Raw genomic sequence first — 26,519 nt, 5'->3', positions numbered from 1 at the left:
ATGAGCAGTTCCTTTCCTTATCCATACTCTTCTCTTCCCATCACTCTGGTACTCATCTGTCCATAGGATGTTGTTCCAGAACTGTAAAGGCTTTTTTAGATGTTGTTTGGCAAACTCTAATCTGGCCTTCCTGTTTGAGGCTCACCAATGGTTTACATCTTGTGGTGAACCCTCTGTACTCACTCTGGTGAAGTCTTCTCTTGATTGTTGACATTGACACACATACACCTACCTCCTGGAGAGTGTTCTTGATCTGGCCAACTGTTGTTAAAGTTGTTTTCTTCACCAAGGAAAGAATTCTTCGGTCATCCACCACAGTTGTTTTCCATGGTCTTCTGGGTCTTTTGGTGTTGCTGAGCTCACCGGTGCGTTCTTTCTTTTTAAGGATGTTCCAAACAGTTGATTTGGCCACACCTAATGTTTTTGCTATCTCTCTGATGGGTTTGTTTTGTTTTTTTCAGCCTAATGATGGCTTTCTTCACTGTGACAGCTCTTTGGATCATATTGAGAGTTGACAGCAACAGATTCCAAATGCAAATAGCACACTTGAAATGAACTCTGGACCTTTTATCTGCTCCTTGTAAATGGGATAATGAGGGAATAACACACACCTGGCCATGGAAAAGCTGAGCAGCCAATTGTCCCATTACTTTTGGTCCCTTAAAAAGTGGGAGGCACATATACAAACTGTTGTAATTCTTACACCTTTCACCTGATTTGGATGTAAATACCCTCAAATTAAAGCTGAAAGTCTGCAGTTAAAGCACATCTTGTTTGTTTCATTTCAAATCCATTGTGGTGGTGTATAGAGCCAAAATTTTAGATTAGAATTGTCGATGTCCCAATATTTATGGACCTGACTTTATTGTTTTTTTTTTTTTTCTTCTCAAAATTGTCACTCTTTTTTTGTTTATAGCGCAAAAAAAAAAGAAAAATCGCACAGATGATCACGCAATTGTTCGTTAAAATAACGCAGTGCCGAATCGACCTGTACCTAACATTTGCCAGATCACATAAAGGCAGCTCCTGTATTTCTCTTAGTATCGGTTTTGTTAAAAAAAAAACTACTACTAATGTTGATCCAATGGCTTCAATCAGCTCTGGATACCTTATCAGTGAACCCAGAGGCAGCAAGAAAACTAGTATTTTCAGAAGTTGGTCGGCAATAACATTCTATATACTTCCCTCACTACTGGTTTCTTTCATGGTGTGAACAGTCCCTTAAGCTGACAGTGTACACATCGCAGGGCAGTGGCATTTCCTTTAATTGTTCTGAGCAGGGAGGAACCCTGATGTTACTGGCTGTAAGCATGGCAGCTACAAAGGACTTGGGGCATTCACTCATCATAAATTCAGTGGAGCTACTTTATACAGACAGGAGGAAGCTGTAAATGGTCCAGAGTGCAGACCAAAGTTAAAAAAAGAAAGCTAGAATCTGAACTTTCATCTAATCATCATCATTCCCTGATGGGTCTACAAATGAACGTTAAACTCACATTGCAAAGCAACAGACTATTTTTTTTATCAGGTTCAAATTCTTTTTGCAAACCTGTTCTAAAAAAAAAGAAAATGTATCTTTTTATTTTAAAGCAGATCTTTACTTCACCTGAGCAGCACAAACCAAAAACACATGTTTAATATTCAAAGCAAAGTCCCCCATCCATCCATGTCTCCATGCTTTATTTTGCTAAGAAATCAGTTTGAAAAACGCCCCTGAGCATTTCTGCCCATTTGGAGTAAGAGCAAATAATTCATGTAGCATTTACTTCCTGGCATCCATCTGTCCTTAGCTCAGGCATGCATGCGTTCTATCAGAATGCTGCTACCCATCAGATTTATGCAACAGAAGTGGTGTTCAGACCAAAAAACCCTTGCTGCACATGCGCGATGATGGGTAGTAGCAATCTGATAGAAGACCCATGCGGACATCTTCCTACACCCAGCTACGTCTTTCATTTCAGAGTAATTTTAGCAATAAAATGGGCGAATATACATGAATATAGTATATTGATATCTGTGTCACGGTTTGGATGTTTCATTTTAAAAGCAAAAAGTGTTAGCGCTGAGCAGTGCAGGGGTTACCAACATGGCCTCCGCCACCTTCCTACTGCTGGCGTCCAGCTCAGAGGCGTAACTAGAACCTTCAGGGCCCTGATGCAAGAAACCATGAAGGGCCCCCCAGACCCCTGGCCGGGGCCCTTACCTTCAAGCCCAGGGCTCTTCCCACTGATCCTGGGGCTCTTTACACTTGTTGCATGGCCTTTTATTACGGTCCCGCAGCAGGATTCTTTCACATGTTCTGCAGTGGGCCCCCTTCCTGCAATCTTGTGGGCCCCCTTCCTGCAATCTTGGGGCCTCCCCACAGTGGTGCGATGCCAGGGTCCGGTCGCAAGTGTGACCTTTGCGATCCTGGAAGTTCACCCACTGGTTTGCTACCGGGCCCCCTGGAGCATGGGGCCCGGTAGCGATTGCAACCCCTGCAACCCCTGTAGTTACGCCCCTGGTCCAGCTTCTTTCAAAATGTAACATCAAAACAGCATCACAGATATCAATACACTATATTTATTTATATACGCTCACTTTTTTGCTAAAAATCCTCCGAAATTCGAGACGTAGTTGGGTGTGGTAAGATGTCTGCATGGGTATTCTACCACATTACCGCTACCCATCAGATCATGAAGTGTTTGGAACGCATAGGGCCATGGAATGCATGGTGGAATGCATCGTGCATGCGCAGTAAGTGTTTTTTGGTCCGAACGTCACATCCATTGCACAATCTGATGGGTAGTGGCATTCTGATAGAACAGAGGCAAGAAGGTGTGCTTAGCTGAGAAAACCCCTCCTCCTCGCCTCCTGAAGACTCCTGGGATGTATGACATTATTTGCTTAGGCAAGAAACAAGGAAGTAACTGAAGCAAATGTAGAGTGGGAATTTATCCATGGACGCCCAAATGCCATAGTCTTTTCTTATGTTTTGGTATGAATGTAGCAGGATACTGATGAGGTTTCCATCAATTTCTCTCTTTTTTTACAGCAGGAATCCTCCTCCTCCTGTCGGTTGGAACATTTTTAACGATAACGATGATAAAAGTATCATTCTGGTTTTTCGAAGTTCCTGGAAGTTTCTGTAGGGATCTAACACTGCTCTTCTGCTGAGTATTTGGAAGGGATTCATGGACTGTCTATTCGAGAATCATGGGTATGTCAATTTGGTACAAATGAGTATGTACTTATCAGACAACAAGGGAATGGTGATTGATATACAGTTATGTGTTACAGAATGATAATCAATCCCTGAGGAAGAAAATCATATTTTTCGAAACGCGTTGGATTCTTTTCAGCTGTGAACAAGCAACCCCTGCATTTAGGTGCCAATGGGATGCCATGCCATCTTTATCAGCTCAAGATTACCATATGATCCATACTGATATATTGTACAATGTGATTTGTTCCGTTGTATGCAGTGATGCACTATGTTAATCCTATGTCTTTGTAATGTTTTTATACTTACATATGGAAAGGAATTTTATTGGATGTTTTATTGATTTTTTTTTCAAATTAAAATATTACTAGTTACTTGTTAAAGTGCTATTGAGTAATTAGAATTGCCCCATATAATCCCATTTCAAAGAGGATTCAAAATATCAATAGTTCTCCTGTGGACAGATTTTCTCACCTGAGCTGTGGATCTCTGCAGCTCCTTCAGAGTTACCATGGGCCTCTTGGCTGCTTCTCTGATTAATGCTTTCCTTGCCCGGCCTGTCAGTTTAGGTGGACGGCCATGTCTTGGTAGGTTTGCAGTTGTGCCGTACTCTCTCCATTTTTCGGATGATAGATTGAACAGTGCTCCGTGAGATGTTCAAAGCTAGCTAAAGGATATTTTTTTTATAACCTAACCCTGCTTTAAACTTCTCCACAACTTTATCCCTGACCTGTCTGGTGTGTTCCTTGGCCTTCATGATGCCATTTGTCCACTAACAAACCTCTGAGGGCTTTACAGAACAGCTGTATTTATACTGAGATGAAATTACACACAGGTGGACTCTATTTACTAATTATGTGACTTCTGAAGGCAATTGGTTCCACTAGATTTTAGTCAGGGGCAGGGCTTTTTTTCTTAGAGAATAGGTGCAGGAACTCCCCTTTTTGGAGTTACCCCTTGTCTCCGCCCCTACCCACTTCTGAACACCGTTTCTTGGTTCCACCCTCTACCAACCTCCCAGTACTGCCCCTATTAGGGAATACAGAACCAAGTAACATTTGTGGCACTAAGTCATTTGTATGAACTGTGTTAATATTAGGAAAAGCAGTAAAATAGATCCCTGCAGCCATCAACACAATACCCTCCCAGAAACAATAGACCCTCCAGCAACATAAGACCAACTCAACCAACAATAGACCCCCCCCCCCCCCAAACAACAATAGACCTCCCCCTGCAAAAATAGATCTCTTCCAGATACAATAGGTCCCCCAGCGGGCAACAATAACCCCCCGCAAAAATATATCCCCTCCAGCAACAACAGATCCCCCAGCAGCAAGCATCAATAGACATTGCAGCACACCCCTGCACTCCTTGCCATTATATACATTCAGTGCTGGAAGTGCTGGAGGAACTGTGTTCCCCCACGCTTTCGCTGAAAAACAGCCCTGGTTAGGGGTATCAGAGTAAAGGGGGCTGAATACAAATGCCTGCCACATATTTCAGATATTTATTTGTAAAAAAAATTGAAAACCATTTATCATTTTCCCTCCACTTCACAATTATGTGCCACTTTGTGTTGGTCTATCATATAAAATCCCACTAAAATATATTTATGTTTTTGGTTGTAACATGACAAAATGTGGAAAATTTCAAGGTGTATGAATACTTTTTCAAGGCACTGCATATACGGATTTAGGTTCCCAGCAATTTAAAATGTGGGGGCCCTGAGCCCACAAATTTTTAATCTTGATTAACATATTAATCCCCTGGAGCCACCCTTAAGTGTATGTTCCTGCCCACCGTGACAGCTCAACATGGCAACCTTTCAAGCATAGGCTGCTCAGGCGTTTTCCCTAGTTCCCCCCCCCCCCGGCTCCTCCTCCAGGGATTGATTGGCTGTAAATTAAATGCTAGCCATGCTTAAAGTGCTTAAAGTGCATTAATATTGCTAAAGGTGATGGGTCATGTAGTCCTGCCACTGGTAGTCACTGGCTTTTGATGATGTTTCCAGTGCACATTCTCCCAACCAGAAGTTCAGGGAAGCGGCACTGGGGGATAAGAATAAAGCAGATTTTAAGAATTTAAAAAGTGACGGACTTAGGATGTATTTTTTTTATTAAAAATATGCTCTTATATGTTTGCAGGATGGACATGACGATTTTAAAGTGGTTGTAAACCCTTACATATGCCCAGGGAAGTGACTGGCCTGATACACAGAGATTAAAAAAATCCTCTTACATAGGTCGTATCTGTTTTTATTTTTGGAGTTTTCTCTTCACTACATCTATTCAAAATCCAGAATTTATAAAGCTTGTCTGAGATGTCAGAAAAAAGGGGCAGAGAGCTTAAATTACACTCTGCAGAGTCCAGTGAGGGGAGCTCTGACAGCTGATTGGAGGGAAGGATGCATCCCCCTCCACCCAGCTGACAGGAAAGGAGCTGAGGCTGTCATTTAGCTAGCGATATCTCCCCTGTCACCATTTTTCTCTTGGTGTCAGGAAAACGTGTCAGAAGTGATTTATGCTGATAGCAGAGGAACAAAGCAAAAGACAGAAAATACACTTAGTGCTCTGGATAGAGACAACTACACAGTATAGAGGGATATGCTTTGTTCATTTTTCATGCTTGATGTTTACAACCACGTAATGGTAAAAAATAGTAGAGTTTAATTCTACTTTAAATATAAGCCAAGTAGCAAGTTGACATGTGACCCCAAGTAACCACAGTATGGGATTTTTGCCCACCGTCCATACACTTAGTTTATTAATTTCTCTATATGCCAGAGGATATTCTCATTAGAATGCAGAAAGAAGACCCACAGCTGAATTTACTGTGATGTTTAACTCAGCGAAACTTGGCACAGAATTCAGCCGTGACCAATAGTTTATTGCATTGTTCTTTGTATAGGAATACCATGCCGTAAATTACCGCACTATTTAGTTCTCTAACATCAGAGTGAGCTTGTTTCTGAAAGTTTTGACAGGTTATTAAAGAAGAGCTACAACCCCCAAAAAAAACATTTTAAAACAGCTACAGTTTCTGCTGCCTATCTGTAAAATGATTTCTCACATTACCAGAACTGCAGAATGATTTCATGACTTTTGAAGGGTTACATAAGTTATAGAGTTTTGATATATTTTCTCCCGACTTCTTCCTTAAAATTGAGCTTCAGGAAAACAGCTAAAACACGCACACACACACACACACATATATATATATATATATATATACATACACACACACAGCATCTCACAAAAGTGTGTACACCCCTCACATTTATGTAAATATGTTATTATATCTGTTCATATGACAACACTGAAGAAATGACACTTTGCTACAATGTAAAGTAGTGAGTGTACAGCTTGTATAACAGTGTAAATTTACTGTCCCCTCAAAATAACTCAACACACAGCCATTAATAAACCACTGACAACAAAAGTGGATACACCCCTAGATGATAATGTCCAAATTAGGCCCAAGGTGTCAATATTTTGTGTGGCCACCATTATTTTCCAGCACTGCCTTAACCCTCTTGGGTATGGAATTCACCAGAGCTTCACTGGTTGCCACTGGAGTCCTCCTCCACTCCTCCATGACGACATCACTAAGCTTGAGGATGTTAGAGACCTTGCATTCCTCCACCTTTGAGGATGTCCCACAGATGCTCAATAGGGTTTAGGTCTGGAGACATGCTTGGCCAGTCCATCACCTTTACCCTCTGCTTCTTTAGCAAGGCAGTGATCGTCTTGGAGGTGTTTTTGGGGTCATTATCATGTTGGAATACTGCCCTGTGGCCCAGTCCCATAGGGAGGGATCATGCTCTCCTTCAGTATGTCACAGTACTTGTTGACATTCATGGTTCCTTTAATGAACTGTAGCTCCCCAGTGCTGGCAGTGCTCATGCAGCCCCAGATCATGACACTCCCACCACCATACTTGACTGTAGGCAAGACACACTTGTCTTTGTACTCCTTACCTGATTGCCGACACACAAACTTGACACCATCTGAACCAAATAAGTTTATCTTGGTCTCATCAGACCACAGGACATGGTTCCAGTAATCCATGTCCTTAGTCTGCTTGTCTTCAGCAAACTGTTTCCAGGCTTTCTTGTGCATAATTTTTAAAAGAGGCTTCCTTCTGGGGGGACAGCCATGCAGACTAATTTCATGGCAGGGATGAGCGAGTTTGGGGGGGAGGAACTTGGCTGGCCTGCACAGAGTCCTGACCCCAACCCGATAGAACACCTCTGGGATGAATTAGAGCAGAGACTGCGAGCCAGGCCTTCTCTCAAACATCAGTGCCTGACCTCACAAATGTGCTTCTGGAAGAATGGTCAAACATTCCCATAGACACACTCCTAAACCATTACCAGAAGAGTTGAAGCTGGTTTAGCTGCAAAAGGTGGGCCAACTCAATATTGAACCCTACGGACTGAGACTGGGATGCAATTAAAGCTCATGTAAAGTCAGGTGTCCCAATACTTTTGACAATATAGCATTTATATATATACACTGTATATTATACCTGCCAGCCCTGTCTTTCAGGGCAGATCATATTTTTCTCTGCTGTAGCTAAAGCAGATCTATGGTCAAATTGTAAAATCATTTCCTTCTACACTATACTGAATTATTTCTATCCCTGAATACTTTGCCCTGTGAGTAGGCACTGCTGTGTCACACATTTCACAGAGCCTGTCTTCTGAACTACAGAGAAGCTGAGAGGAGGAGTTTCAGGAGGTGGAGTCAGTACAGGAATTGCTGCTTACAGGCAGCAAGGTACCATGGGATATGTAGTCCTTAGAAATTGAAAGTAAACAACAGAAGAGAAGCTACAAAGCATGCTGGGAATCCAGAAAGTTGTGGAAAGTGATGGCCAGCAGACAGGCAGCACTCCCAACATAATAGGAGATTTTTCAAGTAAGCTCCTATTGGATTGTATCATAACCTGCAAAAACTAACTACAAGGAGGAGGCACACCGTGCCGCCGACCGCCCCCCCCCCCCCCCCGCACTAATTTAACACAACTAGAGGATGATCAAATGAAATGGAATCAGTAAACAGAGGTTTACTTCTTCTGAGAGATATTAAAGGAAGACTCTAACCACCATGACCTCTTCAGTGATTTGAAGTGGTCATGGTGGTAGGAGTCAGAAACACTGCGCATGCTGGGATATTTACAATTATGTTATGGGGGGGGGGCTAGTTGCACCCCTAGCACATATGACTTAGGCAGCAGGAAAATGTAATGTCCTTATTCATACATGTATGAACAAGGACATGACATATTATGACAAAACACAACTAGGTATTAAACAACATATTGCAACAATTTACACACGCTAATGCATATATCTTTTCTACTTATTTTGCAGACTGCTGGCGGTTACTGCTGGTGGGTACTGCTGGTGCAGTTATTGCTGGTGGTTACTGCTGGCGGGTAATGCTGGTTGTTACTGCTGGTGGGTACTGCTGGCGGTTACTGCTGGCAGGTAGTGTTGACAGTTACTGCTGGTGGTAACTGCTGGTGGTGGGTAATGCTGGTGGTTACTGCTGGTGATTACTGCTGGCGGGTAGTGTTGGTGGGTAAAGCTGGTGGTTACTGCTGGCGGTTACTGCTGGCGGGTAATGCTGGTGGTTACTGCTGGAAGGTAATGCTGGTGGATACAGCTCGCAGGTAATGCTGGTCATGACCTCGGGTACTGCTGGAGGAAGCAGCGGCTGCAGTAGAGAGCAGAGCCGCTGCTTCCTGTATGGCTCCTGTCACAGGCGGAGTGCATTTCATATCATTCTGCCCATGGCAGAGCCGGAACTATACAGGAAGCAGCAGCTCTGTCACTGACTGCAGACATCCTAAGTTTCCCGCGGCAGCCAGGAGATCACACGGCACTTGCGGATGTCTGTGAGCCGGCCGCCAAAGGCGGGAGACTCCCACGAGTCGTGGGAGACTTGGGATGTCTGCTATTGTTTGTATTGTTATTATAATGCTGATTGCTGATGTTATCAGATGAAAATGAATGTTGTGACCATAGATTTCCTTTAGGAAATACAAGTAGGTCTTGTCCCTGCCATCAGCCTGTACATGAACAGTGAAGGAGAAGCAGCAGACTGGTTGGCTCATCTATCCATTCTAGTCTTTTCTCCTGTCTGCATATTCCTTGTTGGCAGATGAGTACTCCAGCATCACTAATTAGCACCTTACCCTGCTTCTTCCTCTCCCAACCAAGCTATGCTGAACAGAAAATTGCAGGGGCTGATGCATTTTAAAAATACATTATATGATATATTACAAAATACTGTGTCATTGGTGGCCTTTATATATCTGTCTGGAGCTCAGTTTTAAAGAACAGACATACCTCGCCAGTATGAATAAATGTGTGAATATGTGTGAAGCGGACCGCCATTCTTTGATAATGCAGACTTACCCTCTGCTCCTTCAGGCTGTCTGTGCACCTTTATGACTGCTTGCAGAAGAGATCAGCCTCTCACAGAAAGTGGAAGAATAGGATTGTGGGAGATATAGTTCTGTGTTGAGAGAAGACTGTTGTCTGGATTACGAAAGTCTATTGTCCTATTAGGATGAGGCTGACGCGTATCAACCAACCTAGGACACCTCCTTAACACGTCATTCTTTTGACAACACCGCCCTTGAGACTTCCACCATGCCTTTTCAGATCTCATCTGTGACGGTACCCACTGTCACTTTCTGGAAAGCAGCAAGTTCTCACTTTGCTTTCTTCAAGAGCTAGGGCTTCCACCAAATGTGGCCCTCCCACGTATATCAGATGCAGACAATGGACTTTCATATGGACTACTTCTGACACTCAAGTTTCTGAGTCCGATATGATTAATTTCATCTACGTTTGTGAGTAGCCATTTTTATGTTACAACAATAAAACCATTATTGAGGATAATGCGCTAGGTCGGTGCGCCCTTTTTGTGTTTTTTGTTTAATTCTGTTTTAACTCCCTTTACTTCAGAGGCAAGCGCTGTTATAGAGAAGTTGCAGGAGGTTACTGCTGTGAAAAAGTCACTCAGCTTGGGTTCCAGCCTATCTGGGTCCAGAGCCTTATCGGGCTGAACCGCCATGGCGCCCAGGAGGGTACTCACTGTGTCCCACTCTAGTAAGGAGGCAGTTGGGACCTCCAACTGTACTGTGACATCTGCTTCCAACAGGCTGCCACTGCGATCCCCTGGTGTATCGGGAGGTGGTGTGAGGGACTCCCACTCTGCTGGCTTAGAAAATAATTTCTGGGCTGCCTTCTTGTACTTTTCTTTAGCAAGTCTCTGAGGCAGTCCGCTATCTTGGCCTGTGTGGTCTGGGGTCGGGTGGGTGGTGGAGCCACGTCTAGACATAACTTTGGGGGACAGAAAGTATACCGGCATGGAGCCCACATGTACAGCAGTCGTCTAGTGCATCTAGAGCCACGATACAATATTCAGGATGAAAACCCTCAGGATAAAAGGTCGGATGCATGGTGGAGCTAGCAAGTCATGTGTCCCACTTCATCCACTGCCAACCCACGCCCCCACGTATGCTCACTGGTGCCAAATGGCCTATTTAAGCTAGACTATGGCATTAACAGATTGCTCAGTGGTTTTCAACTAGTTCCTGTTTAACCTGTGCCTTGACCTGCTAAACCTGCCTACTCGTGCTTGACCCAGCTTGTCCTTAACAAATCTCTGGATTCCTGCCTGCCTTGGCTTGTACTCTGACTCTGCTCCTGTCTTCTGTTTCTGTGCCTCGCTTTCTGACTGTGTACCGACCCCAGCCTATATCCTGACTCTGCCTCTGTCTACAGTTACTGTACCTTCACTGCCTGGCTGTTAATGACGTATTGGCTTTTGTCCTGGCTACGCTCCTGCTCGCTGATCGAGCTTCACCATCAGGGCTGCTGAAAGAAATTGCGGGGCCCTGTACAGATTACCCGACAGGCATCCCCCCCCCCCCAAGAAAATATTAAAGCTATATTTTGATAAAAATACAATAAAATCATTATTAGCAGACACAAATACAACATAACTCACAGAATTCCTGCTAAACCAAAAAGATAAAACTGAGTTGATAAATAAATCTGTGTGTGTGGGGGAGGTGTTGGGGCTCATGCACATGGGTGCTGTGGTCTGTACAGTGTGAATCAGTGGTTCATTGATGTGGCTTGAGCCACCTGGATCTGTACGAACACAGCTGTAATTCCTAATCTGACAGGCGTGGGGATGCAGGTGTAAGGCCCAAACACAGGCGGTGCATTTTGGGACTGCTCACCTGCACACCTGTCCAATTAGGGCCTGTGGCTGTGTTCATAAAGGCGCTGCATCCCCATAGAATGACAGGCGGCTCCAGCCCAAACCCCTCCTTCACACAGCTAGAGTACCTGTATGAATGAGCCTCTAATTATATTTTTCTAACCTAAAAAACAGATCTCTCCAGCAGTGCACATCTGGTCTTCTCTCTGGTTTCTTGGGCTCCAGTCGTTTGGCCAACTGCAAAGATGTAACTCAAACACATGCACGCAGGTGTCATGGTCACAGCACAGCTCTCTCAATGGATGGTATGCTGTCTATTGAGAGCGCAGTGCACATATGCTGGTGCTATCACCGGCTGCTACATTTAGGAGATTTTCACTGAACCTACAGATAAGCCCTATTATAGGCTTACCTGTAGATACAAGATAAAAAATTGAGTTTACTACTGCCAGATCAGTTAGTAAATGGGTAAATAGAAGGAGTTGATACAAAGATTTTCAGAGAGAACTGACAGTGACAGAGAAGAGGCAAAGTTGCATAGGTCAGGAAGCAGTCTGGGAGAGAGGAGTGGAAGCCCAGCTACATAAATCACACTAACCTGCAATGGGAAAAGATAACAGGCAGCTATGGAACCAGTGTAACAGTAAATTCTTCATGGGAATGCAGCTGATCAGCTATGACTGTGTCAGGAAGACAAAGCAATTGGGGAGAGAGATGAAAAAAATATACAGGCTGGGACAAGGAGTAGAGGAAGAACTGTGTGGAGAGAAACAAAGTTACAGAGATAACAAACTCAGGAGCAGAGCTAACATTAGAGCCAGTGCTGGGAGGGGGCGCCCACACAAGGAGGGGGATTTGTGAGGGACAACTGACTCTTTCTCAGCAGATAAAAGCTGGCAGCAGGAGGGGGGCAGAGACCAGCTTTAAGCTGCTGGAGGAAGATTTCTGTAACTGTCATTCATCACTTATCCCCCTCCCTGTGTGGGCCCCCCTGTGTGCTCGGGCCCCCTACAAAAGGACAAGTGATCCCCCCTATCAGTGGCCCTGTTCTCCTGTCTGGTGATCCACGGTCACCTGCTTCCTGCAAACCTCAGCTGGAGCTGCCTGTTATACCGACCCTTGTGCCACTCTGTGTCCTCACACCTCCTGTCATCACTACCAGGGGTGTTGGACACAAGGTGCAAGAGAAGCCCCTTCTACAGCTCGTCCTCCACCAGGTACGTGACAGAAAGTGTTTACTGGCATCCAATGGCCATCATAACCAATGATAAAAAAAATTAGATGAAACTCAAATTTTTGGATTCAATCAGGATGCAGATGTATTTGAAGAATTATAGAATTAATGGACAACTACTGCCTGAACTCTTCAAGTGTGTGATTCTCCAAAGATCACATGTAAGCACATACCAATATCAAAAATTTAAGAGTTGCTAATTTACTGTTTCTCATATCAATTATTACAGCTTGAAACAAGATTTTTTGTTTTTTGTTTCTGACTGGGGTGTCTACAAAGGTCTTCTACTTGAGAAAGTAGATATACTGCCACACCTACTGTATGATGGCTGACAGCAGCCTCAGTCCCTAGAGCCCCCATGATTAGCTGTTTTAACAGCTCTAACCTCTGATCTGCTCTTTAAACAGCTAATCATTGGAGACTGAACGTGCGAACACTGCTACCAGTCAGCAGTGGTGGTGGGGGTGGATTTGTGCAGTTTTTTCACTACCTCCTTAATATGAGAATTTTATTTCCTTTGACATATATAATTTACTGGATGATACAAGGTCTTCCAAATCCTCTCAAGATGTAATCAGGTACATAATAAATAGTGAAGGCTGTGGACCTTTCTGTAGCATGTTCCAGTCCTGCATCCTTGACAGAGATAGAGGCAATTGCCAACCATAGCTCCGCTAATCATGTTGAATTACCAGACCATTAAACTTTTGCTTGACTTCTCACCTTGGTGGTGTGCCAGGAGCATTCATCTCCATGATTTATCTAGCATCTGAATTTCATGGTGGTCTCTTCACAGTCTCTATGTAGAAAAGAAGCACCTAAGCCCACCAAGGCTGGTTTACAATATATCTGCATATAAAATGCATTTCAAATACCACCGTTAGCAGTCTGAGAAGGGGGACTGCTGGAATCCTTTGAAGATGCACTGCATTTTAAAGATAAATTTACGTGCGCAAAAGTGTTTGTAGAGTTAAAAACAGACATAAATCTGTTCCCTGCACAGCAATGCTAACATTTTAATGTGGAATATATGTGTCAGCTAAACACCAGCTTTATTCCAGATTAGGCTCAAAGTATATTTTATAGGATCAACCCGTGCTCACAAAAAGTATGTATGGGAAATTAAGAACTTTATTTAAAATAGTTTTATTGAGTTTTCATAAAGAAGGATACAGACAAATAACAACAGTGTTACACACTGCATAAGTAGAGTATATACAAAGTATTACTTGTTGGAATACAATGCCAAATAAGAGTCATATGTAATCTTGAACTAGGAGATAACATCAGTTCTAGACTTATAGTTGGGATACCCCATTTGGGAGCAAAACTGTATCATGGGGAGGGTGACAACACAGTCAACCACATCTAGGTGTCAACGTTTTTACGTTCAAAGATTGTTATTATTTCTTTGAGGAACAAAAGAAGTATGCCAAGATAAACAAGTCAATGTAAACAACGTCAGAAATACGAACTTACATATCCAGAGTACCAGAAACAACAAGGCATATAGCTGTGTAACTCCAAGAGATCAAAAAAGTTATAAAATACTCTGATGTTATCATGGTAAATCTGCTTTAGACCCGTTAATCTGGTATGCATAAAAATGTTACCCTGTATAAGGGAAATATAGATAAACTCTATATAGCAGAAGAAGGAAAAGTCGAGAAGGAAAGTAGGAAGAAGAAAAAGTGCAGTAGAAGATCAAGAAATGAGGATCTAGAGCTCACAGTGGATGTTAGTGCTATACTGTCAACCAAGTGCGGGTGATAAGGGCATTTTGACATAGTTTGCCCACAGCTCTTAAGTTAGCTCAAAGATTACTAGCCACTTTCTCATACAGCATTTTACAGGATATCTTATGTTTCATACGACGGATAGATACAGCGGAAGACTTCCAAGCTCCAGCAATGGTGATCTTAGCTGCCAGCAACACAAAATAGACTAAACATTTTGTGTGTCGTGGGACATTGCCTGGACTGTCGTTTAGTAGGGCGATAGAGGGTAATTTCTCTAGCTCAAGGCTTGTTAACTTTCGTATCATAGAAAAAACCCTGTTCCAGTAAATGATAATCCTAGGGCACTCCCACCATATATGGAGCATTGTTCTTTGCAGAGAACACCCTCTAAAACAGTCCTCCGATGATGATTGATACATCTTGGCTAAGCGAGTGGGAGCCAGGGACCACCTTGTCAGTACTTTGATGCTCGCTTCTATTAAAGAGACATTCAATATACCCTTATAGGCAATATAAAGCCTGGAGTACCAAGATTAAGGTTCTATTTTAATACCGAGATCCTTCTCCCATGCCAACATATATGGGTGTTTCAATGGTGAGTTCAGTAACGATGCATAAGCCATGGAGATGCCACCCCTGGTGCCCTGATCCTTAGCACACCAATGTTCATAAGGTGTTAATAAGGGAAGGTCAGAGGGGGAATGGAGACCCAATAGAAAATGTGCAATTTGGAGAAAACAAAACCGTTCAGTGTGGGGCATCTCTAAGTTATTAATGCAGTGGGAAAAGGTAAAGGACCCTCTATGCATATAAAAGTGTCCTATGCGGTAGAGACCCCTTTCCATCCACCATGTGAAGACTCTAATCTCCATGCCCGGAGGGAAAGCTGGGTTGTGAAATAAGTGGTCCAACGGCTTAAAGGCCTTGCTAGGTTAGTGCACACCCGGTCCCACAACGCAAAGGAGTGGGACAGGGTGGGCACCATAATGGAGGGCCTAACCCCAGGGGGACGCCATAGGAGGAAATCAATAGTGTAGAAAGGAATCACTTGTCGTTCGATGTTGCCATCACGAGTATACAACGGATAATTGTGTAAGTTGTGCCGCCTTATAATATGCCCAGAAGTCTGGGACCCTCATCCTCCCTTGGTTCTTGGCATGTATAGAGTGGTACAAGATAGCCTATGGCCCTTACCAGATGAACTTAAGGACTCTAGATTGGAAATGAGTTAAATCAACTCTAGGTAGGATAGGATAGGTAGAGAGTGGAACAAGTAAAGTAATTTAGGTAATAGAGTCATTTTGACTGCCTCTGTTCTACCCAGCCATGAAATGTCATGGAGTATCCAGCCCGAGAGTAGGTCATCTAGGCGACAGTAAAAGGGGGGGAATTAGCTCTAGCGATCACAGGATGATCACATTTAGTATAAATAACAATATAAAAAGGCAAGTGGGGAACATAAGAACCCTAAACTTCAGAAGGGCAGACTTTCCAAAATTGTACTCATTGATGGAAAGGGTAAACTGGGACCAAACCCTGGGATCACTGACCACAGAGGAAAAATGGGAATGCTTTAGAACAATATTAAGCAAAGGCATCTTGCAGTGCATTCCTATGGGGAATAAATTTAGAAGAGACAAAGCCAAACCTGGCTGGCTAAACCGTAGCGTTAAAAAACTTATTAGGGGAAAAAAATTGGCCTTCAAGAAATATAAATCAGAGGGCACAGTATCGGCCTTCCAGCAATACAAGGAGGAAAATAAGAAGTGTAAACACGAAATCAAGATGGCTAAAATCAACTTTGAGAGACAAATAGCGGAGGATAGTAAAAAAAACCCAAAGAAATTCTTTAAATATATCAACAGCAAAAAAACTAGGGCAGAGCATATTGCACACATAATTAACGATGATGGGAGGATGGTTACAGAGGACACTGAAAAAGCAACCGTGCTGAATTCTTTTTTCTCGTCAGTCTTTACGCAGGAAAAGGAAGGGTACACTGACCATGACTGTATGGTTAGTAGTAATACACAGGACTTGCCACTATGGCTAACAGAGGGGGAAATCAGGGAAAGACTGGATAAACTTAACACAAACAAATCACCAGGCCCGGATGGCGTACATCCGAGAGTGCTCAAGGAACTCAGTATGGTTATATCTAGACCACTGTTCCTGATCTTTGCTGACAGTATTAGGACAGGAGATGTACCAGGGGATTGGAGGAAGGCTAACGTGATTCCGATATTCAAAAAGGGCCAGAGACATATCCCGGGAAATTATAGGCCTGTCAGTCTGACATCAATAATATGTAAACTTTTGGAGGGGATGATAAGGGACTATATCGTAGAGTATGCTAAAGACAACAACATCATCAGTAGTAACCAGCACGGGTTTACAAATGGGCGTTCTTGTCAAACCAATCTCTTAGCATTCTACGAGGAAGTGAGCTGTGAGCTAGATAGGGGGAGACCAGTGGATGTGGTGTACTTGGATTTCGCTAAGGCGTTTGATACAGTTCCCCACAAGCGCTTAATTTATAAAATAAGGTCTGCAGGTATCGACAGCAGGGTTTGCTCTTGGATACGGAATTGGCTAAAAGGCCGTGTCCAAAGGGTAGTAATAAACAGCGCATACTCAGACTGGTCTGAGGTAGTAAGCGGGGTGCCCCAGGGCTCAGTCCTGGGACCAACCTTGTTCAATTTATTCATAAACAGCATTGAGGAAGGGATCAGTAGTTCGTTATCAGTTTTTGCAGATGACACAAAATTGGCCAGGGCAATAACTGCACAGCATGAAGCAGATATCCTACAGAATGACCTGGACAAAATTACGGAGTGGGCAACGACATGGCAAATGAGGTTTAATGTGGAGAAGTGTAAGGTTTTGCACTTGGGGACCAAAAACATAAAAACACAATACACGTTAGGAGGGGAACCCTTGGGGGAATCAAAAATGGAGAAAGATTTGGGAGTCTTAGTTGATGATAGATTAGGCAACAGCATGCAATGCCAAGCGGCAGCTTCCAAAGCCAACAGAATATTAGCATGCATAAAGAAAGGGATGTATTCCAGAGATAAGACTATAATCCTTCCACTTTATAAAACTCTGGTCCGACCGCATCTGGAGTATTCTGTCCAGTTCTGGTCGCCAGTCCTCAGGAGGGATGTGTTGGAGCTGGAGAAAGTCCAGAGAAGGGCAACTAAACTGATTAGGGGGTTGGAGGACCTTACCTATGAAGAGCGGCTGCAATCGCTCGATTTATTTTCCCTGGAGAAAAGACGTCTGAGAGGGGACATGATAGCAATTTATAAATATCTTAATGGGGATCTCAGCTTAGAAGAAAAGCTGTTCATTCGAAGGAATTGCATGAGGACTCGAGGACATACAATGCGATTAGAGGAGAAGCGTTTTAACCTCAGGCAACGTGGGGGGTTCTTTACTGTTAGGGCTACAAGATTGTGGAATTGTCTACCACAAGAGGTGGTTTCTGCGGGTAGTATGGTGACTTTCAAAAGACTCTTAGACTTACATCTCAAGGATCAGGAGATTGAGGGCTATGTTAGATGATTACAGTCACACACACCTACACAGGTTGAACTGGATGGACTATTGTCTTTATTCAACCTCGCCTACTATGTAACTATGTAACTATGTAGCTGAGTATAGTGATGCATAGGATGTTGTAAGAGAGATTCCCAGATATGGCAAAGCCCCGACCTGCCATTGGAATGGGAAAGCTTCCCCTATACGTGTCATCAGCAGCTCTGGGAGATTGATATTTAGTGCCATCAACTTCATCTCATTCACTTGAAGTCCCGATAAGCTACCAAATTCTCTTAGCGTCTGCATCAGGTTGGGGAGAGAGGTAAGAGGGATAGTGATGAACAGGAGGATGTCATCCGCAAATAGCGTGCACTTATGTTTCCGTGCTCCGCATGTAACACCTTTGATGTTCGGATTATCTCTTATACCTATCGCTAGCTTCTCTATCGCATTAGCGAAGAGCAAAGGGGACAGGGGGCACCCCACGAGATCTCAATGAGAGTAGTGTGGAAGCCTGCCAGCCTAACTGTTGCCTGTAAGGACGAATATAGAGTACCCATGATACGAAGAAATCACGGAACAAAGCCCCAGGTTTAGGACCTCAAACATATAAGGCCAGGAAACTGAATCGAAGGCCTTTTGTTGGTCCAATGAGAGCAGTGGCGGCCGGCCCATAGGGGGCGCAGGGCCGCCGCCCCCCCCCCCCAAAAAAAAGGAAAAAAAAGATTTAAAAAAAAAAAAATTTTTTTTGCCCACAAGGGGCGCCCGTCTCATTGGTGCCTATGGGGGTGGGGTTTTCCACCCGCAGAGGCGCCGATAGACGGCCTTCTGGGGCGTAACTGTAGCGCAGAGCTCTGCGCTACACCACCCCCCTTTTGGCGTCCGCCACATTGGTGCCGATGGGGGGTGGGGTTTTCCACCAGCAGAGGCGCCAATTGGCGGCCTTCTGGGGCGTAACTGTAGCGTAGAGCAATGCGCTACACCACCCCCTTTTGTGATGTCTTGGATCATGATTGGTCCAGACTCCAGCCTGGACCAATCATGATTCAGGACATCCATGGTGACCTCGTTGGGGGCGGTGCCGGTGCGTGCATCAGTCACTCACCGTCACCGCCCGGTCACTTTCCCGCCGCAGCCCGCCGCAGAAGAGGAGTCGCGAGGAGGGGAGAAGCCGCCGCCGGGAGCCGAGCAGAAGAGGACGGACGTCAGAGTCGCGAGGAAGGGAGAAGCCGCCGCCGGGAGCCGAGCCAGGTAAGTGCCTATTCCATCACCTGTGCCATGCCTATTCCACCACCTGCGCCATGCCTGTGCCATGCCTATTCCACCACCTGCGCCATGCCTGTACCATCTGTGCCATGCCTATTCCACCACCTGCGCCATGCCTGTACCATGCCTATTCCACCACCTGTGCCATGACCTTACCATCACCTGTGCCATGCCTATACCATCTGTGCCATGCCTATTCCATCACCTGTGCCATGACCTTACCATCACCTGTGCCATGCCTATACCATCTGTGCCATGCCTATTCCATCACCTGTGCCATGCCTGTACCATCACCTGTGCAATGCCTGTACCATCACCTGTGCCATGCCTATTCCACCACCTGCGCCATGACCTTACCATCACCTGTGCCATGCCTATTCCACCACCTGTGCCATGACCTTACCATCACCTGTGTCATGCCTATTCCATCACCTGTGCCATGCCTATTCCATCACCTGTGCCATGCCTATTCCATCACCTGCGCCATGCCTGTACCATCTGTGCCATGCCTATTCCACCACCTGTGCCATGACCTTACCATCACCTGTGCCATGCCTATTCCATCACCTGTGCCATGCCTATTCCATCACCTGCGCCATGCCTGTACCATCTGTGCCATGCCTATTCCACCACCTGTGCCATGCCTATACCATCACCTGTGCCATGCCTATTCCATCACCTGTGCCATGCCTATTCCATCACCTGCGCCATGCCTGTACCATCTGTGCCATGCCTATTCCACCACCTGTGCCATGACCTTACCATCACCTGTGCCATGCCTATTCCATCACCTGTGCCATGCCTGTACCATCTGTGCCATGCCTATTCCACCACCTGCGCCATGCCTATTCCACCACCTGTGCCATGACCTTACCATCACCTGTGCCATGCCTATTCCACCACCTGTGCCATAACCTTACCATCACCTGTGTCATGCCTATTCCATCACCTGTGCCATGCCTGTACCATCTGTGCCATGCCTATTCCATCACCTGCGCCATGCCTGTACCATCTGTGCCATGCCTATTCCACCACCTGTGCCATGCCTGTACCATCTGTGCCATGCCTATTCCATCACCTGTGCCATGCCTATACCATCTGTGCCATGCCTATTCCATCACCTGTGCCATGCCTGTACCATCTGTGCCCTGCCTATACCATCACCTGTGCCATGCCTGTACCATCACCTGTGCCATGCCTGTACCATCTGTGCCATGCCTATTCCATCACCTGTGCCATGCCTATACCATCTGTGCCATGCCTATTCCATCACCTGTGCCATGCCTGTACCATCACCTGTGCAATGCCTGTACCATCACCTGTGCCATGCCTATACCATCACCTGTGCCATGCCTATACCATCACCTGTGCCATGCCTATTCCATCACCTGTGCCATGCCTGTACCATCTGTGCCATGCCTATTCCATCACCTGCGCCATGCCTGTACCATCTGTGCCATGCCTATTCCATCACCTGTGCCATGCCTATACCATCTGTGCCATGCCTATTCCACCACCTGTGCCATGCCTATACCATCTGTGCCATGCCTATTCCACCACCTGTGCCATGCCTATACCATCATCTGTGCCATGCCTATTCCATCACCTGTGCCATGCCTATACCATCTGTGCCATGCCTATTCCATCACCTGTGCCATGACCTTACCATCACCTGTGCCATGCCTGTACCATCTGTGCCATGCCTATACCATCTGTGCCATGCCTATTCCATCACCTGTGCCATGCCTATACCATCTGTGCCATGCCTATTCCATCACCTGTGTCATGCCTGTACCATCTGTGCCCTGCCTATACCATCACCTGTGCCATGCCTGTACCATCACCTGTGCCATGCCTGTACCATTTGTGCCATGCCTATTCCATCACCTGTGCCATGCCTATACCATCTGTGCCATGCCTATTCCATTACCTGTGCCATGCCTGTACCATCACCTGTGCAATGCCTGTACCATCACCTATGCAATGCCTATTCCATCACCTGTGCCATGCCTATACCATCACCTGTGCAATGCCTGTACCATCACCTGTGCAATGCCTATTCCATCACCTGTGCCATGCCTGTACCATCACCTGTGCCATGCCTGTACCATCTGTGCCATGCCTATTCCATCACCTGTGCTATGCCTATACCATCTGTGCCATGCCTATTCCATCACCTGTGCCATGCCTGTACCATCACCTGTGCAATGCCTGTACCATCACCTGTGCAATGCCTATTCCATCACCTGTGCCATGCCTATACCATCACCTGTGCCATGCCTGTACCATCACCTGTGCCATGCCTGTACCATCTGTGCCATGCCTATTCCATCACCTGTGCCATGCCTATACCATCTGTGCCATGCCTATTCCATCACCTGTGCCATGCCTGTACCATCACCTGTGCAATGCCTGTACCATCACCTGTGCCATGCCTATACCATCACCTGTGCCATGCCTATACCATCACCTGTGCCATGCCTATTCCATCACCTGTGCCATGCCTGTACCATCTGTGCCATGCCTATTCCATCACCTGTGCCATGCCTGTACCATCTGTGCCACGCCTATTCCATCACCTGTGCCATGCCTATACCATCTGTGCCATGCCTATTCCACCACCTGTGCCATGCCTATACCATCTGTGCCATGCCTTTTCCACCACCTGTGCCATGTCTATACCATCATCTGTGCCATGCCTATTCCATCACCTGTGCCATGCCTATACCATCTGTGCCATGCCTATTCCATCACCTGTGCCATGACCTTACCATCACCTGTGCCATGCCTGTACCATCTGTGCCATGCCTATACCATCTGTGCCATGCCTATTCCATCACCTGTGCCATGCCTATACCATCTGTGCCATGCCTATTCCATCACCTGTGCCATGCCTGTACCATCTGTGCCCTGCCTATACCATCACCTGTGCCATGCCTGTACCATCACCTGTGCCATGCCTGTACCATTTGTGCCATGCCTATTCCATCACCTGTGCCATGCCTATACCATCTGTGCCATGCCTATTCCATCACCTGTGCCATGCCTGTACCATCACCTGTGCAATGCCTGTACCATCACCTGTGCAATGCCTATTCCATCACCTGTGCCATGCCTATACCATCACCTGTGCAATGCCTGTACCATCACCTGTGCAATGCCTATTCCATCACCTGTGCCATGCCTGTACCATCACCTGTGCCATGCCTGTACCATCTGTGCCATTCCTATTCCATCACCTGTGCCATGCCTATACCATCTGTGCCATGCCTATTCCATCACCTGTGCCATGCCTGTACCATCACCTGTGCAATGCCTGTACCATCACCTATGCAATGCCTATTCCATCACCTGTGCCATGCCTATACCATCACCTGTGCAATGCCTGTACCATCACCTGTGCAATGCCTATTCCATCACCTGTGCCATGCCTGTACCATCACCTGTGCCATGCCTGTACCATCTGTGCCATGCCTATTCCATCACCTGTGCCATGCCTATACCATCTGTGCCATGCCTATTCCATCACCTGTGCCATGCCTGCACCATCACCTGTGCAATGCCTGTACCATCACCTGTGCAATGCCTATTCCATCACCTGTGCCATGCCTATACCATCACCTGTGCCATGCCTATTCCATCACCTGTTCCATGCCTTTACCATCTGTGCCATGCCTATTCCATCACCTGTGCCATGCCTGTACCATCTGTGGCATGCCTATACCATCACATGTGCCATGCCTATGCCATCACCTGTGCCATGCCTGTACCATGACCTCAAAGTCATGCAATTTTTTGTTTACCGCGTTTTTTGCCGCAAAGCAATACCTATTACATTTTTGTTTTTGCGCCCCCCCCAAAAATTTTGAGCACCAGCCGCCACTGAATGAGAGTAGAAGCTTCTCCTGAGGGGCACCCCCCGCCCCTGCCGCCTGCAAAAGGGAAATCAAACCAAAAGCCATCTAATCTGATCCGGGCGTTGCCTGCCTGGGATGTGTAATGTTCTGGTACCTCTGGTACCCTTTATTTCACTTCCCATTCATGTATGCGTCCCACCATTCTCTTTTGGTAGGTGCGCATACACCTTTAAGACCGATGCTGTCATCACTGAGCGCCGCAGAGCAGCTATTTCAACCGCCGGCGTTCTCACTCACATGTTCGTTCAACCTGCCTTGAAGCTCATATGCTCACAAGCGTACCTCGCTGTCGGAACCTCGCTACTGATCCCTGTATCCCGCTACTGGATCACTCGCTCATACCGAACCTCTCTACTACTGCTTGCTATTAGTGATAAGTACCCCGCAGGGGAATCCTCCATAAACCTTCCTACTAAGCTTACACTATCTAGCTCTGCATATTAAGGACTGTTACTATCATCTGCACTATTGTTTAGATTGCTAGCTCTTGAGCCTACTAACATCTATCCTTGCACTGGGTTAGTCTCTCCTGTATGTCATCTACTATCCTACCACCTACTACCATACATGATTGCTAACCTATCTGCATCCTACCTGTTACCATCTATACTCTCATGAACATTTCTCTCAAGTCCTGTTCACCTATTGTCACTGTTCATACCTGTCTCTTTAGCTCATCACCACTATACTGCTATATACATCTATCACTCCAGGAACATCTTATTGAGTGTGTATATTTGTATTCTGAATCAGACAGACCACAGTGATGAGTCTTGGGAGTTCGAATTGGTATTTCAACTTATCTCTACATGACTGCTGAGTGGAGTTTTTCTGCAGCTGCAAATCCATCTTGTTTCAGAAAACGCAGGAGCGTTACAGGATGAAGCCCACCTGATCCCTATGCACATATTGAGGCATAAAAGATGATAAACGATTAGCAATCACTTTAGTGAACAATTTAGGTTCGTTATCTATGAGGGATATATATCAATAATTTCCCACCTCTCCAGGATCTTTCTGTGCTTTTGGTATGACTGAGATGTAGGCCATATGGGAGGGGGGGAACTAAGGAAGCTCCATCTCGTAGGGCATAAAATTTTCGTACCAAATGCGAGATTAGTAACTCTTGGAATTTGCGGTAGTACATCCCCTGAACCCACCTTAGTGGTTTTGATCGCTAATTTAATTTCCTTCGCTGTTACCAGAGCTTAAATAATTGAGCTATGGTCGGAGGAGAGTTTGGGAAGGTGGAGTCTATCCAGGCAGGCTGCTATAGTTTGAGGGTTCCCTCCAGTCGGGGCCTTGTATAACGAGGAGTAAAAATTGTGAAAGATTTCATGAACTTTACGAGAGTTTTGAGTATAAGAACCATCTGGGCATCACAATTTTGGAATTGCTCTAGTGCACAGTTTTGGATTCAACTTATTAGCGAATAGTGAGCCAATTTAGTCCTTATGCATATAGAATCGTGTTGAGGCCCAACAAATGCTCTTTTCAGCTCGTCGTGACGTTAACTCTAGATTAGGCTCTAGCCTTGTTTGGTCAGTTTGTTGAATGATAGAGGGATCTTATCATTGTTAGAGCAAAGAATGTATTTTACGGTGAAGAAGCTAAATGAGCTCCCGTCGCGCCTTATTAAATTGTGAAGACGTTTGAATTATTTTGACGCGCCCCGTCGCTTTGTGGGCAGCTGTTACCGGCGATATGTCGTCCGTTAAATTATCCTAAAAATATTGTCTCAAGCTCATTCGTATATCCTCACACCAGCATTTGACAGATAATAAAGATTCATTGAGCCTCCATTGAGGTGTCGGGGGGGGGGGGTGGCAAAAAGTGACGAGAGCACTACAGAAATCAAAGAATAGTCAGACCATGCGACCACTTTTATGGAGGCTTTGCCAATACTGGAAATTAGGGCACAGGAAACAAAGATATGATCAATACGAGAGTAAGTTGCATGTGGGGCTAGGTAGAAAGTGTAGTCGCCTATGGGATAATGCCAGGCGTCTATTAAATTGAGAGAGTACATCAGTTTGGTTACTTTTGTACCAGCTTTTGGGGGTCGTTTATGGGTCGTATGATTTGGGTTGGATTTATCTAAGCATAAGTCTAGGTCAGGATTGGTATCCCCTCCACAAATAACTTGTCCCTCCAGGAAAGGAGCCAAAGACCTCAGTAGCTTAGTTAAAAAGGTGGCTTGTCCCGAGTTTGGGGCATAGTACACAATAAAGGTACATAACTGCTCCCTAACCAGTCCCTTCAGGAAAAGGTATCTCTTATCGGGATCCCTAATTTCCTGATGCAAGGTGAAGGAGATTCTGGCCGAATGGAGAATACGCCAGGTCAGGGTGAAAGTTGGGTGCACCACGATCCTGTAGGGTGCAGTAGTCAGGCCACAAGCCTGCAAATACAGGATTCTGACTCGAGAGAGGGTGTACGGCAACCTGGCAAGACCCAAGCTATGAAAAAAAAAGGAGGTAAACAGCAAAGGATCTCAGGAAGTAATAAAAAAAAAAAAAACCTGATGAAACAAATAATATCTAAAACATCCATACATTTTGCTAGCGAACAGATTTTATACTCGGGATCGGAGAGGACTAAACCCATCCAGACCAAAATAAGTTCAAGAGGGAATGTACCCATAGGTCCCCCTGCCTCTAGAGCAGCTAATTTGAGGAACAATAACACAATTTGTCCCAAGAAGCCTAGTATGTAGGGCCCACATGAGACACACAGTTCCAGTGGTAAAAGGAGGGTTGAATGATAACCATGGAGGAATAACTCTCCCCCTGATGGGAAGGCTGATCGAGGTCTTCAAGGCGGTCTAGTGGAAGCAGGACCGCTGCCCATAGCCGGATGCCACAATGGGGAGATGGGACAAGCCGGATCCTCATCCTGGATATAGCATCGGCGAGAGGGAGACTTAGGTGATGAGCCATCTCTGGAGATCAGACCCAGCCACAGCAACAAATCTTCGCCTTCCTTAATGTGGAAAAGGAGTACTGTCTATTAGCAAGGGTGAAGGACAGACGAAAGGGGAAAGCCCATCTGTATTTGAGGGATTTGTGCATTAGAACCTGTAAAAGGTGTCTAAATTATCTGGGTTTCTGGGCTGTAAAAGGGGTAATGTCTCCGAACACTTGCACTGTGTGCCCCATGATAGAAAGGGTAGACAGCTCCCTAGATTTTTGCATGACCAGTTTCTGTGTTTTATAATAGTGGGGGTTTTATAATAGTGGGGCTTTACATGGATATTACATGGAGGCCTGTCGGGTCATAAAGGTTGGAGAGCTCAATGAGCCCTATCCTGATCCAAACGGTGGTCTGAGTAAGTCCAAGAGCAAAGTAAGAAGAAGAAAATAGGGGGGGGGG

The sequence above is a fragment of the Pelophylax lessonae genome (genome assembly GCF_965119305.1).
Source record: "Pelophylax lessonae genome assembly, chromosome: 3".
NCBI classification, from domain to species: Eukaryota; Metazoa; Chordata; class Amphibia; order Anura; family Ranidae; genus Pelophylax; species Pelophylax lessonae.
The sequence above is the reverse complement of the archived record's forward strand: the minus strand, read 5'-3'. Positions refer to the sequence as shown.